The following is a 17,844-nucleotide window of genomic DNA, read 5'->3' as shown; positions in this document are numbered from 1 at the left end:
ATCAGCTCATTAGCTGTATTTCCTGGCGATTCTTCTGAGGGGAATTCTTCCGCTTGGTCATTTTGGATAGTCCCTGGCGTGGTGAGGACCTGCAGGGCACTTCCCCTGTGCTGTGGTGTATAACTGGAGTTGGTGGGCGGGGCCACAGTCAGACCTGATGTCTGCCCCCAGCCCACCGCTGGGGCCACAGGCAGACTGGTGTGTGCCTTCTCTTCCCCTCTCCTAGGGGTGGGATTCACTGTGGGGTGGTGTGGCCCGTCTGGGCTACTTGCACACTGCCAGGCTTGTGATGCTGGGGATCTGGCGTATTAGCTGGGGTGGGTAGGCAAGGTGCACAGGGGCAGGAGGGGCAGGCTTAGATCGCTTCTCCTTAGGTGATCCTCTTCAGGAGGGGCCCTGTGGCAGCGGGAGGGAGTCAGATCCGCTGCCGGAGGTTTGGCTCCGCAGAAGCACAGAGTTGGGTGTTTGTGCGGCGGAGCGAGCAAGTTCCCTGGCAGGAACTGGTTCTCTTTGGGATTTTGGCTGGGGGATGGGCGGGGGAGATGGCGCTGGCGAGCGCCTTTGTTCCCCACCAAGCTGAGCTCTGTCGTCAGGGGGCTCAGCAGCTCTCCCTCCCTTTGTCCTCCAGCCTTCCCGCTTTCCGAGCAGAGCTGTTAACTTATGACCTCCCAGACGCTAAGTCGCGCTTGTTGTGGGAACACAGTCCGTCAGGCCCCTCCGCTTTTGCAAGCCAGACTCGGGGGCTCTGCTTGGCCGGCGAGCCGCCCCTCCGCCCCGGCTCCCTCCCGCCAGTCCGTGGAGCGCGCACCGCCTCGCCGCCCTTCCTACCCTCTTCCGTGGGCCTCTTGTCTGCGTTTGGCTCCAGCGACTCCGTTCTGCTAATCCTCTGGCGGTTTTCTGGGTTATTTAGGCAGGTGTAGGTGGAATCTAAGTGATCAGCAGGACGCGCGGTGAGCTCAGCGTCCTCCTAAGCCGCCATCTTGCCGCTTCCCCGCCAAACTTTAAATGTATGCCCTATCTTTATTTTCTGGAGCTATTGCTTCTCCATTTCATTCAATGGATCATATTCCATTATATGCTTAAATTGTCCCAGAACAAGCTGGCTTCTGGGTCCTGAAGACATTATATTTTGAATACTTCTTTTTTGTTATAAGTGGTGCCAGACTCATCCTCAAGCTTGGTTACTCTATCCTTGCATTTAGTCGTTTCTCTAACAATCTCTAGTTTCTTGGGGGAAGAGAATGGTGTATAAAGCCAAAACCTGAGAGGCAGATTTATATAAGATCTCAGTCTCCATTAATAATTTCAAATTCAATTAAACATCATTCTCCTTTATTCTTTTTCTCTCCTCTATGCTTATCACTCCATTCTCTGATAACTGGCATCCATTACAATTCACATATTTATTTAACTAATATCCCCATAGCCACCACATTCCCTTTCCTGTGTCTGTGTTCTTTCCACCCTACTTCATCTGCGACACGCTGTGACTAGGCTCAACCACCACCCACCTGTGTAGAATGCTCCTCCTTCTGCTCAGGCTCCAGACTCTGTGCCAAATCATTTCACAGCACAGAAGACTTTCTACCTACTCTGCACTCTGGCACTCTGCAGAGGGTTGCCTGTTCCATCCCCATGTGGATACCAGTCTTACCTCACTTAGGTCCAATATTCCATACTGGACTGCCCTTCTCACTTTGCTGGGACTTCTATTCCTCACTTCCATTTTTCTTCTATGTGAATGTTTTCCTCAGCCTGCCCCTTCCCCAGGTTTTGACGTCCACTTTCATCCATCATGGCTCTTCCATTTAGTGCAGACTACTACCTTGCTTAGCCCTACCTAATGGCTTTAAGACTAGATTGCTTAGAAATAGAAAGGAAGAAATAGATATAATAAAAAAGAGGGTGCCGGGGTGGCTCAGTCAGTTAGGCATCCAAATTCAGCTCAGGTCATGATCTTATGGTTCGTGGGTTCAAGCCCCACATCGAGCTCTGTGCTGACAACTCAGAGCCTGGAGCCTGCTTCAGATTCTGTGTCTCCCTCTCTCTCTCCCCTCTCCCCACTCATGCTCTGTCTCTCTCAAAAATAAATAAACATTAAAAAAATTAAAAAAAAACACAAAAATAGTAAAAAAGAGAAGGGACAGAATGGAATAAGAAGAGAAAGGGGCTTTTCTTGATTTTAACACATATTTAGATTGTATTACTGTCTCTTCTGGTTCATTGGTTCTCCTGTCAACTTTTTAGCATCCCTCAGTTTGTCCTCCTTACATGACTGTTACATAAAATTGAAGAAGAATTATGAGGATGTTACATCTTAAGAACAATTTTTAATGACAATATTAATTATGAAATTGAATGAATGGAACATTGCCTATATCTTACTATATAAAGAAAATTGTTCTCACTTATGTACTCCTGATTCCCTGATTATTATTCTTGGGTGCCAGTCTTGCGTGGGAAAGAAAATAATAAGAATCCTGCATACTGAGCAAAAGTTCTTAAGGAATAATTAGCAAAACAAATCTGATACTAGTATTTCTGTTTACTTCATTATTAGGTTAAAATGTGAAGTTGGTGAATCGTCCCATTTATATAATTTTAGCTTTCCTGCCTACCAGTCCATGTTGCCTTCCAGCTCTTCCTTTTATTACTCCTCATCTTCTAGGCTTTTCTGAAAGCATAGTGCTTTCACTAAGTTAGGGAAGGTATTGCTCTCAGTTACTGATATCTGTTTCTTCACTCTAGGACAGTGCTCTCCAACAGAAATATGAGAGTCATTCATGCCATTCAAACTTTTTCTAGTAGCCACATTAAAAATTTTAAAAGAAACTGGTAAAGTTGATTTAAAAATATATTTTACTTAATATATACAAGTTATTATTTTCACGCATCAATATCATTAAATTATTGAGATATTTCGCATTCCTTCTTTTCATACTACATCTTTGAGACCTGTTACATATTTTATCTTACACATGTCAGTTTGGATGCTAAATTTCTATCAGAAATACTTTACTTATATTGAGATTTCATAAAATTATCAGTTAAAAAAGTAAATTCATATTTCCACTTTCATTCAAACACAGTTAAAAGTTTCCCAATACACACATTAAGTATTCATTTATAAAACTGTAATTAAACTAACTTAAACAAAATAAAATAAAACTTGAGTTTTTCAGTCACATTAGTTCAAGGACTCAATAGCCTAGTGGCTACTATATTGAATACTATAGGGGTGCCTGGGTGGTTCAGTTGGTTGAGCTTTTGACTCTTGATTTTGGCTCAGGTCATGATCCCAGAGTCATGGGATCAAGCCCCACGTCGGGCTCTGCAGAGTGTGGAGCCTGCTTGGGATTCTCTCTCTTTCTCCATATGCCCCTCTCCCCTTATTATTTTATTTATAAAAAAATAAAAAATAAATAAATACTACAGATCTAGTCACTTAATAATAAGGTAAATATGAGTAACAGTATGCTGTTGATAAGGAAGTCAATATTGGTAACTTTGAAGTGATGGAATTGATCTGATTTGGGGACAAATTAAGATCTGGCATTACTAAAGTTTAAGGTGAAATTCCAGAATAACCTGCATTACTTACTTAATATAATACAGTTCTGATTTATGTTTCTCAAAACATTTAGTGTGAAAATTTTCTTGAGTAGTTAAAAATACTTATTTCCTGTCTCTCACCCCATTCCATCAGAACTTCTGGTTTAGAAGCTCTACAGTGAGGTTTAGAAAACCACCTTTTAGTTAATTCTGTCTCATTTTGGATAAAATGTTGAGAAATACTGCCCTCCAGAGTTTGACTGTAGTAAAATCAGTTTCTGATCCAGTATTAAAAATATTTATTGAACAGCTAATGTTTTCCTGATTTCCTGATGATTAGGCAATGTTGAGCCAGTATCGTTGCCCTTGTTTCATTAAAGACAAACACCTGAAGTCATAACTCACAGAGTTTAGAATCCTGACAACAGATTTGGATAAACACTGAAGCTATTAGATAACTAAAATAAAGACAGCAAATCATAAATTATCTAAGTGGTTAATTCTAAGCAATGAAGTCAAATGCTATCCCACCTCTAGGTTGCCCATATTTACTATTTAATAGTAGAAAATATCTACTATTTTCCTGGCCTTCAAGTCTAGAAAGTCAAGGAAACCAGTGTGTTTTTTTCTTTTCTTTTTCTTTTTTTTTTTTTTTACTTTTTTTTAGATTTTATTTTTAAGTGATCTCTACACTCAACGTGGGGCTCAAATTCACAACCCCAAGATCAAGAGTTAAATGCTATCTATACCTACTCAGCCAGCCAAGTCCCTTAAGAAAAGCAATGTTCTTAATACTAGAGATGATTCCTTTAATGAGAAAGAATTATTAGTGTTTTGGTCATCTATACATTGACACTACATTCCACTTCTACATTCTTTTGTTTTCTTTCCAAAATTTTGTAAATATGTATATTTTATCATTAGATTTAAACCTATATGACTATCTAAGTATTTAAACTTTGGAATCTTATAATACAGATTTAAATACAGAATCTTACAAATACATATTTTTCATTTTCTAATACCTGATGTTTCTTAATGACTTAGCATATAGCCTTTAATTCTAATTACCATTTAAGAAAAATATAAGACGCGAAAGGAAAAACAAAACAAGACACAAAACAAACAACTTTGTTCAGGTATTTCTATTTATAGCCTCATTTTATTACAAATTTGCCAATATTGCCTGATTCTAATTTAAAAGGGAAAATTAAGTATATGAGAACACAATGAGTAAAATATATGATTTGTGTCATGGCAATCTGAATGATATCATAGACATTTTTCTGGGACTTTGCAAGTGCTCATGGGAACCTTAACATCACACAAACATTTGATACCATCAACAGAACATCTCATCACTGCAATGTTCTACCATGGGCTTGCCAGACAACAAACCCTTGCCTCTCATTACAATAAAGTGGCAGTATTGAGGATGAAGTCTGCCATACTCTGGAGAGGTCCTTTCTGAAAAGAAGCCAAATATTATGTGACAAAAAAACTCTGTTAGCTATAGTCTAATTGGACTATAGGTCCCATGAGACTCTCAAATATACAAATCGTTGCTATAGGAGATGTGTCACAGATGTGCCAAGAACAAGAGATGTACCCTTTTCTCCCTAGTGGGGCAGGACAAACTGGCCCCAAATAGGACAGAATTACAAGCCCAGGTGAAACTTCACCACTGAAATTTAAGCAGGTTCATATGGAGCACATCTCTCAAGGAAACAGTGACTATATTTTGTATGCCCGAAAACTCACTCCTCAAACCTGACACATCCATCAAAGACATATTTCAGTCTCCCTTTATGCTTTTATTTGCCAATTGTGTCTAGGCAGTCATGATAGGTCACATCTTGTTTGACATCTTGAAACAAGAGCAGAAATCTCTCAATTTCCACTGCCTTGCATACACCTACAAATTGATTTGTCCCTAGACAATCATCCAGCATAGATTAACACCCACACTGTTCTTGACTTAAGACAGAGTAAAAAAAAGTGTTTTCTTCAGTGCAAATGGCAGGGAAAATAGGAAGGAGAATAAAGTCAACATCCTGCTGATGCTTGAAAGATGGAAGAATATACCCTCTAACTATGAATAAGGACTGATTAAATTTATTCTTAGAATTCATATAGCTGAACAACTTTATAAATGTATTCAAAACTAAATGCTATTTAGCAATTATTTCTTTCACCTACTTAATCATTTGAGAGAAAGAGATGGAACTTCTTTCATATTCCCTATCCACTCTATTTTTAATGATGTATTGTAAAAATGTATTCTCGTTCCAAAATTAATCATTCATAACAAATTTCTACCCATAAATTCCACAGTTAAGAATGTATTCAAGTATTATCATATATAGATACCAGGATAAACCAACCCAAAATATTTGTTTTTGTCAAGACACTTGAACCAACGTTGGCCAATCCAAGCAAACTGCCTCTTTAAGAATTCATTTGAAATTGTTAGTAACATGCAACTGGTTACACACTAGTAAATTATGCCTTCAGGATACAAACATAGCACCATGCCTTTAAGAAGCTCATAGTCAGTGAGGAAGTCAAGCAAGAGAGTAAGAGTAAATAGTCATTATACATTATGCTCTGACACAACTGTTTATATAATGAGGTGTGAGAGATTTGAGACTGGTTTATAGAGGCGGTTCAAATTAAGTGAGTGGAAGTCCCTTCCTCCCAATACAAACGGAAAAGGCATTCCAGACAAAAGGAACAGGAGCTACAAAATAGAGGTAGGACAGTTACTGTATGCTCTAGAAAATACACATAGCTCAAACACTGAGAGTATAGGAGAGCATACAGGATATGGGGAGGAATGGGAAGCTGAAGCTGAAGGCAGAGGCCATGAGAGCCATGCCTAATGAGCTGAATTTTAACCTGGAGGTGGTGGGACATGATTAAAAGGATTTTAAATAGGGAAATGACAACTTAAAACATATACTTTTGCCAAATTATTTGAGCTGGTTGTTTAGAAACTATAGTAACTGCAACCACAAAGAAAAAAGCTTCAGTTCCACAATTCTTAATTCACTTTTTTCTCTTTTTTTCATCTCTTAGCTTCAGTTCAAGGGGTAATAAAAATTGCCAGCAAATAAAAAGTTTCTCAACCTGAGAAAATGGCACTCAAAGAAAACTTATGGATAACATTATACCTAATGGTGAAAGAGTAAGTGTTTTTATTCTAAGATCTAAAACAAGGCAAGAATGTCTCATGATTTCTACTGAACATTATATAGAATGTCTTAGCCAATGCAATAAAGCAAAAAAAAAAAAAGATGAAATAAAAGTATTCCTGTTTGCAGGTGCCATGGTATTTTATGCAGAAAGTCCCAAGGAATAAAAATAAATTTAAACAAAGCCTCTAGAATAAGTTTAGCATGTTCAGTATATTTATATAATAATAAAATATTAATAATAATAATATTCAGACATATCATGCCCAGGTATTTGAAGATTCAATATTTCTGAGATGCAAAATTTCCCCAAATTAATTACAGATTTAGCTCAATAAAAATCTTGATAGTTTTGTTTTTGTTTTTTTGGTAGAAATTGATAAGCTAATTGTAAAATTTATTGAGAAATTCAAAGTCCTAGAATAGTTTAAGCAATTTTGAAAAAGAACAAAGTTTGGCACTTTAAACTACATAAAGGATACTAGCATACAGAAAGTACACAGTATACATTTGTTAAATGAATAGTTATATAATCATGTTACATTTAACAATGTCTTACTATAAAACAAACAAACAAAACAAAACAACAACAAAAAAAAAACCCACAACGTCTTACTATAATGAATCCTTACATTCACCTCTGGTAGGAAAACTGAATTATGAGAATGACAAATGATAGTATTGGGTAAAGTAGAAATTAAAGAAAATTAGCAGATCTTAAGTTCTTTTCAGTTTGATGTGGACATATTGGGTGGCAGGTGGTTTACCATTTGTAGATTAAAAGCATATTTTCCCATAGTCCCCTTTTCAAGATTGCAAATCAGCATTATATTCTTTTATAACCAGTCCTATGTTATTTCTCTGTGATGTATTTAAATCTGTAGAACACATAAACACTTTGGCCATAAGAGTTATTAAAATATTAAAACAGAAATAAATCACACCATGCTAAAGCCTCTAAGCTTGACAAATCTATGAAAGGTAAAGAATAAGTGAATCTTGTGAGACATTTATTGCTTTCTATACCCAAGTCAAACCTAATTATATCACAAAAAACTAAACAAAAAAACACAAGCAGTGATCTTAAACCTAAATCACAGCTGTTCAACTGATTATGCTGAAATAAGCAAATATCCCTATGAGCTTTCTTTCCAGAAACACAATCACTTCATTTTATTTAGCAAGATTTCCACTATGCCTATCAGCTTTAAGTTTGATATTTTCAGCCAGCAGATTATTGCACAGAATTCTGCCGATGACTTGGAAATTCTCCATGTAGTTGACAAAATATAGTAATCATTGTTGATCTTAGCCTAGCAATGGCTCCCAAGAAGAAACTCCCATGTCTTATAGAAGGAATCACCAATAGACTAAAAGGTAGATATTCCTAAATTGTCATCATCAAACTACTAACACGAGATTTGCAAAGAGAGCTTCAATAGAAACAGAGAATTACAGCCTGGGGTGGGATAAGAAAAGTATGCACCATCAGATTCCAAGAGAAATACTGAAAGATTAGGTGCAGCGGTACAGTGAGTGGTGGTGGGAGATCCTGAGCTGTTTTATTTTATTTTATTTATTTTATTTCAGACACTAGATACCATTCCATTTACTGGAGGGTTGAGGTTTTCCAGGCAACTCTCACTCTGGCTCAGATCATTGTTTGTCTTCCTTTGTCCTACCAGTGATAAAGACATCTAATCAAATACTCTAAGAATAAAGACAGTGGCTTCAGTAAACAAACCTGTCTAGAACAAATAGTAGACCTGTGATTGCAAAACAATTTCCTTTAAATCTTGAATGAAGTAGTAAGAGTGTGAACATGTTTCACACTGAAATTTCTCTCAGAAATTCCTGTGCTACTGATAGGATTTAATACCACTATTAATGTAATTAAAATAGCTAATATTTGTTTATAATTTGATAATACATGTAGAGTTTTTCTCAAGTATTTGCTATATGTTTCAGAACAGCCCTAGGTGTTGTTATCTTAACTGTATATTTTTTTTTAATTTTTTTTCAACGTTTTTATTTATTTTTGGGACAGAGAGAGACAGAGCATGAACGGGGGAGGGGCAGAGAGAGAGGGAGACACAGAATCGGAAACAGGCTCCAGGTTCTGAGCCATCAGCCCAGAGCCCGACGCGGGGCTCGAACTCACAGACCGCAAGATTGTGACCTGGCTGAAGTCGGACGCTTAACCGACTGCGCCACCCAGGCACCCCGCTAACTGTATATTGGAGAAATGGATGCTTTGAGGGATGAAGTCATGTGTCTGTGGTGATATGAGTAAATAGTGTGAAAGTAAGATTCAAACGCAACTGGTTTTATATCCCTTCCTCTATAAACAATGCTCATGTCATTCGACTGCCTCTTCTCATGTTTTCTGGAAGTTTGCTTGATGATACCAAAACTGTTGCTTCATTTTTGTTTTCAATTTTTCTTTTAGTATCATCAAAAAAGAATATCTCTTAATACTAGGAGAAATGATTTCAGAAAGAGTCATGACTTAAATTCTCTCAAACCATTAAAACATACAATTTTCCTTAAATGGCAATAAAGTTGAACTAGGGAAAAAAAAGAAAAAAAAAAACCTCTCAGGCACATAAAGAAAGTTATTGCATATGGAAAACAAAAGTTCAGCATATATGGATGGTGTGAAGTAAGCAAGGGTTATTACTCTCAACCAGCCTCATCTAGTACATTATTTAAGTTAATGACTCAGCTAAATTATATATAAGCCACAGACCTTTTTGTGGATCTTGAATAGTTAAAGCTGCAAATACCATTTTGGGACTGAAGGTGTTCTGCGTGCATAACTTCTCTTTTTAAACACTAAGGTTCTCATTTCATAGCCCATCTATTTCTTCCTAGCTTATTTTAAACATTTGAAGCTGAGTCCCCTCTACAACTGTAACTTTTTTTATGATATAGTCACCCAGTTCATGTTTTGACATCTGCTACTCTTTGAGGCAGCTTACTATGAGTAAAAGAAAGTTCCTTCCTACATTGACATGAAACCCACATGCCTATGGTTTTATCCACAGAGCTACTGAAGACAAATCTGATTGGTGTTACTGCTTTTTCTTATTTCTCAGTTCTCTAATGCATCTACTCACATCATACAAAAAACAAACAAAAAAAACACAAACACAAAAAAACACAAAGCATCAAATACTTTGAACACAAAGATATTTGTATTATTAAAAAGTTTTGGCTAATTTGTTAGCTTAAAAAAGAGGACCTTTTGGGGGTGCCTGGGAGGCTCAGTTGGTTAAGCATCCGACTTCAGCTCAGATCCTGATCCCACGGTTCATGGTTCATGAGCTTGAGCCCCGCGTCAAGCCCTGTGCTAACAGCTCGCAGCCTAGAGCCTGCTTCAGATTCTGTGTCTCCCTCTCTCTCTGCCCCACCCCTCTCACACTCTGTCTGTCTCTCTCAAAAATAAACATTAAAAAAAAAAAAAATAGAAAAGAGGATTTTCTAAAGAGTGTTGAAGCCTTTCACAGAACCCAGAGAAAAACTGAACATAAATAAGATTTAGCAATAGTTGAAAGCAGGAAACTAGTTCAACTCTTCAGACTACTAACTGAATAGTTATGAAAGATACTTACATGCCTGCTTTCTCAGGAATGGGTGTTAGTTTCCTTTGCTGTCTTAAGATACAACATCCTTCAGAAAAGTCTTAATGGAAAGGACCTTATTCCCTTTTCCTTTTAAAAATTCTCAGAGTGCCTGGGTGGCTCAGTCAGTTAAGCGTCCGACTCTTGATTTCAGCACAGGTCATGATTTCATGGTTCGTGAGATCGAGCACTACATCAGGTCCTGCTCTCACAGCGTGGACCCTGCTTTGGATTCTCTGTGTGTATGTGTCTCTCTCCCCCCCCACTTGTGTTCACACTCTCTCTCTTTTTCTCTGTCTCACAATATAAATAAACATTAAAAAAAATTCTCCCATTGCCCTCTTGGACTGCTTCAAAATGATATATGGACTACTTTAGTCTTTCAATTCAGATCCACTTCCTTGCTTTAAAAAACTTCCAAACAAAACAATAAACAAATAAACAATAAACATGCAGACCCAGAAAAAACATTGGGGTGTGGGAGAATTTATGTATTAGGAATACATCAAATATTAGTAACCTGTCGTAGCAATTATAGAAAAGAGATTATCCCTGTCAATAATAAAAATAATTGAAATATACTATTAGTGTCTTCATGTCAAGTTTGTTCTCATTTATCTTTTCAAGAGTACAGATTGATTTTATATAATCCATTCTGTAATGTAAATATATCCAAGCCTTGCAGGGGATTTTATCATTTGACCTGCGAAGTTTGCCTTTATCTGGTTGGCTTTGTGATCTGCAGTCTGTATTATGATTTAAGTGTCCCTTCTATTATTTTATTTTATAAAACATTTTAAGTGTTGAAAGAACTTTGAAGTCACCTAGTTCACGCTATTTATTTTACAAATGAAAGAAACAAGATTCAGAGAGAGTAAATGTCTTGCCCAAAGTCCAAGTACTATAAGAGGTACACTTAATGGAAGTCCACATTTTGTACTTACTCTGCATTCCTTCTACACCGCTCTATATTACATGTTATGTATGCAAAATTTGAAACAAGAAAATCAGATGATTCACATAACAGTGCTTGGATCCAAACTTGGTCACTTTAGAATGAGGGAAAATGCCTTACATTCATTCACCTTATCTTCATCTTCTAGCTCTTCCTTGGCCAACAACTCCAGTAACTTTCCCCCTCTGTGAAAAGTTCAGCTCTTTTAGTTCTTCTCCAAGACCCTTGACCTAAGGCCAGGGACATGGGGAGTCCTGGTTTTAATGCTCTCAAGTCTTCAAAAACAGTCAGAAAGTACTTCAGAGCAACAGAATTCTGACTCCAGGTGGACTCCTCATCTTTCTTGGAATGGGGCAGGCTTAGTTCCTCAGAAGACAAGGTAGGCCAATATGTTTGGTTTACTCAGTAAACTCTTTAAAAGCACAATATATGAGTTTGTACAAATATTTAAAAACAATTCCAAATAAGATATAAAATATTTCCCTGAGAAAGTTTAGCTTTCCAGGGGAACTGGGGTGGCTCAGTTAAGTGTCTGACTATTGGTTTCAGCTCAGGTCATGATCTCACATTTTGTGGGATTGAGCCTTACGTCAGGCTCTGTGCTAATGGCATGGAGCCTGCTTGGGGTTCTCTCTCTCCTTCTCTCTCTGCCCCTCACATACTCACACTTTTCTCTCTAAATATAAATGAATAGGGGGCTCCTGGGTGGCCCAGTTAGTTAAAAGTCCAACTTCAGTTCAGGTCATGATGTCATGGCTCATGAGTTCAAGCCCTACGTTGGGCTCTGTGCTGTCAGAGCAGAGCCTGCTTCGGATCCTGGGTCTCCCTCACTTTCTGCCCCTCTCTTGCTCATGTGCAGTCTCTCTCTCTCTCAAAAATAAACATTTAAATAAATAAATAAATAAATAAATAAATAAATAAATAAATATTAAACAAATAAAAATAAAATAATCCTAAAAAAAAGAAAATTTAACTTTCCCTTTTAGTTACTATTCCTACCCCTACCACTCACTATCATCATACATTGGTTTTGTTAGTTTGTGTGTACTTTCTGGAAATTTAATCTTATGCTCTATATTATATTATTTATAATTTTATACTATAAATATTTATAGAGATAAATCTCAAATAGTTTTGACTAACTGGAACACATTTTCTAAAAGAATTTAAAGATATTCCAATTTCCCAATACTTTATTCACTTTATAATTTAGCATAACAAACTAGAATGTATTCTAAAAATGTGAGATATCTTTTCTTGTGCTTTTGCAAAAGTTAGATAGAGGAACATATGCATACCATGTATCAATTCATATAATTTATTCATTCTTTAACTGCTAAATTTTACCCATTGATGTCTGTCACAATCGTCCTATGTGTTTGAAGTATTTAATAGAAAAAAAAGTGAACTGATTGTTCTGTAAAAATATTCTTGCCAAATGGAAAGAATTTTCTTTTTCCCATTTCAAGAAGCCCAAGAAAAGAGTTCTAACAATTCAATGTGTATCTTCTGTCTACAAGTCAGTACCAAAATGAATATAGTTATATATTAAGTCTCCTCTCTTCCTTTCTTTGCCTGATATCTGACAGAAGTTTAATTAGCCCTGAAATGAATCAGTAACTAAAATAAGAGAAGTTTGGCCATGGACAAACAAAAATAGCAGCATCAACAGCAACAACAACAAAGACAACATGATTATCCACTCAAAATATTGAGAAACTGCTTGAGACTCCTGATTCTTTACAATTTGAGCTACCGTTTAATAGAGATTTTCAAATGTCACCATATAAAGGAGGAAATTAAAGCTATTGCCTTTAGAGAATGTGTAGTCAAAAGAAAGAAGGAAGGACACTTGAAAATTACACAGGTATTTGTGAGTGATCATTTGATGTTTGTATGCATATTTACATACGTAATTATTATGCATATTAAAATGTATAATGTTAGAGTAGAATGAAAGGAGGTCAAGAGTAGGAATAGGGAACAACAAGAAAAAACAAGTCAATTTAAAAAAGCTTATGCGACAAAATTGGTTTTAAAGAGGCAAGAAGTACAAAATGAATGTCATTTTGTGGGGAAGGAATAAAAGAACTGTATCAGCCTATATTTAATGATCCCACAGGTACCTCAGATTCAACATATTTAATCTTTTAGCTTTGATTTTCTAACTCCTCCTCCTATGCAAATGTGACCATAGTGCTACATTCCTCAGTCCAGGAACAGCACTAATCATCAAAATGGCATCTAATTTGGAGATCACACTCATCTAACTCTCTGTTTACCCAGTGGCAGAACTACATCATATTCTAACCCTTCTTCTTCTTCTTCTTTTTTTAAGTTTATTTATTTATTTTGAGAGAAGGAGAGCAAGAGAGAGAGCAAGAGAGAGGGCACACCCGCAGGCACCCATGCAGGGAGGGGCAGAGAAGGAAGGGGAGAGAATCCCAAGCAGGCTCCTCCACATTCTATCCAGGAGCCTGACTAGACTCCAACTCATGAGCTGTGAGATAATGACCTGAGGCAAAACCAAGAGCTATCCAGGCGCCCTGAATCACATCATCTTCTAAATATCTCCCCCAACCATAATTTTCCAAGTCTTGCTTTAGGCCCTCTTCACTTTCCCTTCTGACTAGGCTTTTTGCCCAGTCTCCCCATCTTTCAGCCTGACTTCTGTATTGCAACCAGTGTATAAAAATGCAACTAATGGACTTGGTCTCTTGTTTAAAATCATTTGGTTATATGCCATTACATATAAAATATAATTTAAAATCTCAGCCCACGATTCCAGGGTCTTTATGTATTAGCTACTGAATACACACATCCAGCATTATTTCCTGCTAAATCCTCATTCACACCTTAAACTCCTGCTATATTGAACCCCCTTCACTTATCTTTCTTACACCTCACTGGCTTCTATACTGTTGAACTTGCTGAAACTCTGTAAACTTCATAAGCACCCTGTCTTTCCACCTACTTCTTTACCTGACTAGGTGGCTCCCTGTCATCCTTCAACACCCAGCTCAAGCATCATCTCTGGGATGTCTCTCCTGACTACCCGTTCCCTCTTCTGCCTTTCCTATATTCCCACACTATCTTTGAGATACAGTACACTATTTTCTTTGAAAGTTTAATTCAGATTTAACAAGGTTATAATTTTTATGCATAAAAATAATCCTTTGTAGGTACATAGTTTAATGTTTTCATATGTGTATAAAAATAATCCTTTGTAGGTACATAGTTTAATGTTTTCATATGTGTATAAAAATAATCCTTTGTAGGTACATAGTTTAATGTTTTCATACGTGTAAACAGTCTTAAAATAAGCATTACAAAGGAGACAGAGTAATTCCATCACTGCCCCCCTCCCACACCCTTTTACTATCAATCACCTCTCACCACTTCTAGACCTGGCATACACTGATCTTATTTTTGTCTCTATAGTTTTTTCCTGTCCCAGAATGCAGTATAAATGGCATATTTTATATGACAATTTTTGTCTGGTTTCTTGTGCTTAGCACAATGCCTTTGGGATTTATCTACCTTTTCCCATGCATCAAAAGTTTGTTCCTTTTTATCACAGCATAGTATTCTATTGTATGATCTGCCACAATTTGGTTTTCAATTCATTAACTGATGGACATTTAGATTATTTGCAGTTTTGAGGTATTCTGAATAAAGTCACCATAAATATTCATGCAACGAGTCTTTTTTTTTTAATTTTTAAGTTTATCTATTTATTTTTGAAAGAGAGAGCACAGGTGGGGCAGGGGCAGAGAGAGAGAGAGAGAGGGAGAGAGAATTCCAAGCAGGCTCCACACTGTTAGTGCAGAGCCTCATGTGGGGCTCGAACCCACAAACCGTGAGATAAAGACCTGGGCCAAGATCAAGAGTAAGATGCTTAACTGACAGAGCCACCCAGGTGCCCCTCATGCAACGAGTCTTTAGGTGGACATATTTCATTTACTTGAGTACATACCTAGGAGTGGGATTACTGGCTTGTACTGTAAATGAATATTTAATCTACTATGAAACTAGCACATGGCTTCCAATCCAAAGTGGCTATAGAATATATCATTCCTTTTAGCGCTTTATAAGAGATAGAGTTATTCTGCACCCTGGCTAGCATGCCTAAATTTTAGCCATTCCAGTAGATGTACTGATATATATCCTTGTGGTTTCAGTTTACATTTCCCTAATGAATAATGATGTTGATGGCCCTTACTATACTTATTTTCCAACTGCAGACATTCTTTGTTGAAGATGTATAGATGTTTATATAATATTCTGGATATTCGTCTTTTGTATATAAGTTGTAATTTATTTTTCCAGACTTCTCATCTTCTTAAAAGTGTCTTCTAAAAAAGTTTAAAATTTTGACTCAATCTAATTTTAACAATTTATCACCCATACCTTTTGTTTCCTAAGAAATCTTTGCATAACTCAGGTTTACAAATACCGTCCTTTATGTTTTCATCTAAAAATTTTGCAGTTTTAGCTCTATGACATGGTCCACGTTCAACTTCATACAGTTCCTCTTTATGAGATTATGGATTGTTCCATTTATTGAAAACATTATCTTTCCCCCCTTGGATTACCCTGCTTCTCTGTTGAAAGTCAACTGGCCATTAACCTATAGGTTTATTTCTAGACTCTCTATTCTGCTCCAGTTATGTATTTGCATATTTTCACATAAACACCACAGTCTTCTCACTACTCTAGCTTTACAGGAAATCTTGAAATCAAATAGTGTAAGCCTTTCTACTTTGTGGTTCTTTTTCAAAATTGTTTTGGCCATACTATGTTCCTTGAATTTCCATATCCATTATGATTTCAGCTTGTCCATTTGTGAAAAATACAGATCTCTAGAAATTCTAATTGGGCTAACGTTCACTCTATAGATCAATTTACAATGAAAATTTAATTTCTCTCAGCAATAATTAGTAGATTTCAGCATACACATACTGCTCATATTTTTCTGGATTTTTCAAGTATTTAACACATGTATTCATATTATACATATTTAATATATAGAGATGCTATTGTTAATGGTATATAATTTCAATTTTCAACTATATATTACTTACATATAAGAATACAATTAAATTTTGTATATTTCTTTGAATCTTGTGAGACTGATATGTTATCTTATTAGACTTAGTTGTTTTTATATATATCTTGAGACTTTCTATAGAGTATTGTCATCTGAAGCATCACTTTATTTCTAATCTGTATACATTTTTTTTACTTATTTACTTAGTTATTTGTGATCGATACAATAATTTCTATTTCATTTTTATTTTATTATTTTTTAAATGTTTATTTACTTATTTTGAGAGAGCACAAGCAGAAGACGGGCAGGGAGAGGGAGACAGAAGAGGGAGAAAGGGAGAGCCAAGCAGGCTCCACACCCAGCACCCGGCCACTGCAGGCCCAATCATAAGATAACGACCTGAGCTGAAATCAAGAGTCTCAAGAAGTCTCAACCAACTGAGCCACCCAGGTACCTTGATTAAAATACTAGATTGTGTCCAACTCATCAGGATAGGTGTGTTTCCTCAGTCACCTTTAAACATGGAATAGCTAGGCAGTCCTTCCTGAATAGTTCAGGGCAAGAGCAGTGGTGAATGATTCTGCCCTTTCTTTTTGTTGGCTTTGGCTTGAATAAACTGCTATTCCTGATAAATATAAGCCAGTGGAATTGGGCCCAGCGGTCCTCACCCTTAACAAATCCCCAGCATGACTGGGGGAAAAAAGGCGCCAGTAATTTATTCTTACCGGCCTTTTCAGAGCGTGGTCCTCCGCCTCTCTTGGGATTCAGGGAGTTCCTCGAGTTTTTTGCTCTTACCCAGGCAGGGAAGGCTCATGTCCAGTTAAATTTCTCCCTCCATCGGGCATGGGTCTGCACGTGAATGGCCAGGACGTGCACCAGGCTGGCCAGCTCTGAACCGTGCGATGTGAACAAATCAATCCCTTTAAGCTAGAATTTGCTATGACTTTGTGGAAAAGCATCTTGTTGCCTGGTGGGATCCCCTAGCTGCAACTCTCACGGAGCAGATTCAGCACCACAGTGCTCCCGTGCTCCAACTTCACACAAATGGCAGCCTGGATCAGATCTATGGTCCTTGGGACCATGCAGCCCCAGCACAGACCACAGACCACAAACGCCGTCAGGCCACAGAGAAAAAACGACCGATACACCACCCTCTCACATCTGCTGCCACTCAGCCTGCTTGACTATCTCCGAAACAATGAGTGTAACAGACCGCTGGCGGGGTGGGGGGTGGGGTGGGAAGAGTGGGGGCAGTGCTGTAGAGGCTCATATCCCGGGGCATTTTGGGAAATGGAGTCCAGATTGCTTGTGGGTAGGCTGAGCTGGCCACGTGACATGCGGAGGGGCCATGGGAACTATAGTTTCTCATCTCCAGATTCAAGAGGGCGTCAGATGCTCAGACCAGAGGAGAGCAAAGAAAAAGGTTTTTCCTCGCTTTGGCATTATTCAATCCATGGTAATGCCAATATA

The 17,844-nt window shown here is 37.5% G+C and overlaps 1 long non-coding RNA gene across 1 annotated transcript in view; it reads right to left on the bottom strand.

Moving 5' to 3' along the window:
• Positions 1-17,569, bottom strand: part of LOC123380549 — a 46,405-nt gene extending 28,836 nt beyond the window's left edge. Inside the window, exon 1 of the long non-coding RNA XR_006586456.1 lies at positions 17,100-17,569. This is a non-coding gene — a long non-coding RNA (uncharacterized LOC123380549). The remainder of the gene's footprint in view (positions 1-17,099) is intronic.
• Between the last annotated feature and the right edge of the window lie 275 nt (positions 17,570-17,844).

The sequence above is a fragment of the Felis catus genome, chromosome D1 (genome assembly GCF_018350175.1).
Source record: "Felis catus isolate Fca126 chromosome D1, F.catus_Fca126_mat1.0, whole genome shotgun sequence".
Taxonomy (NCBI): domain Eukaryota; kingdom Metazoa; phylum Chordata; class Mammalia; order Carnivora; family Felidae; genus Felis; species Felis catus.
The sequence above is the reverse complement of the archived record's forward strand: the minus strand, read 5'-3'. Positions and strand labels throughout refer to the sequence as shown.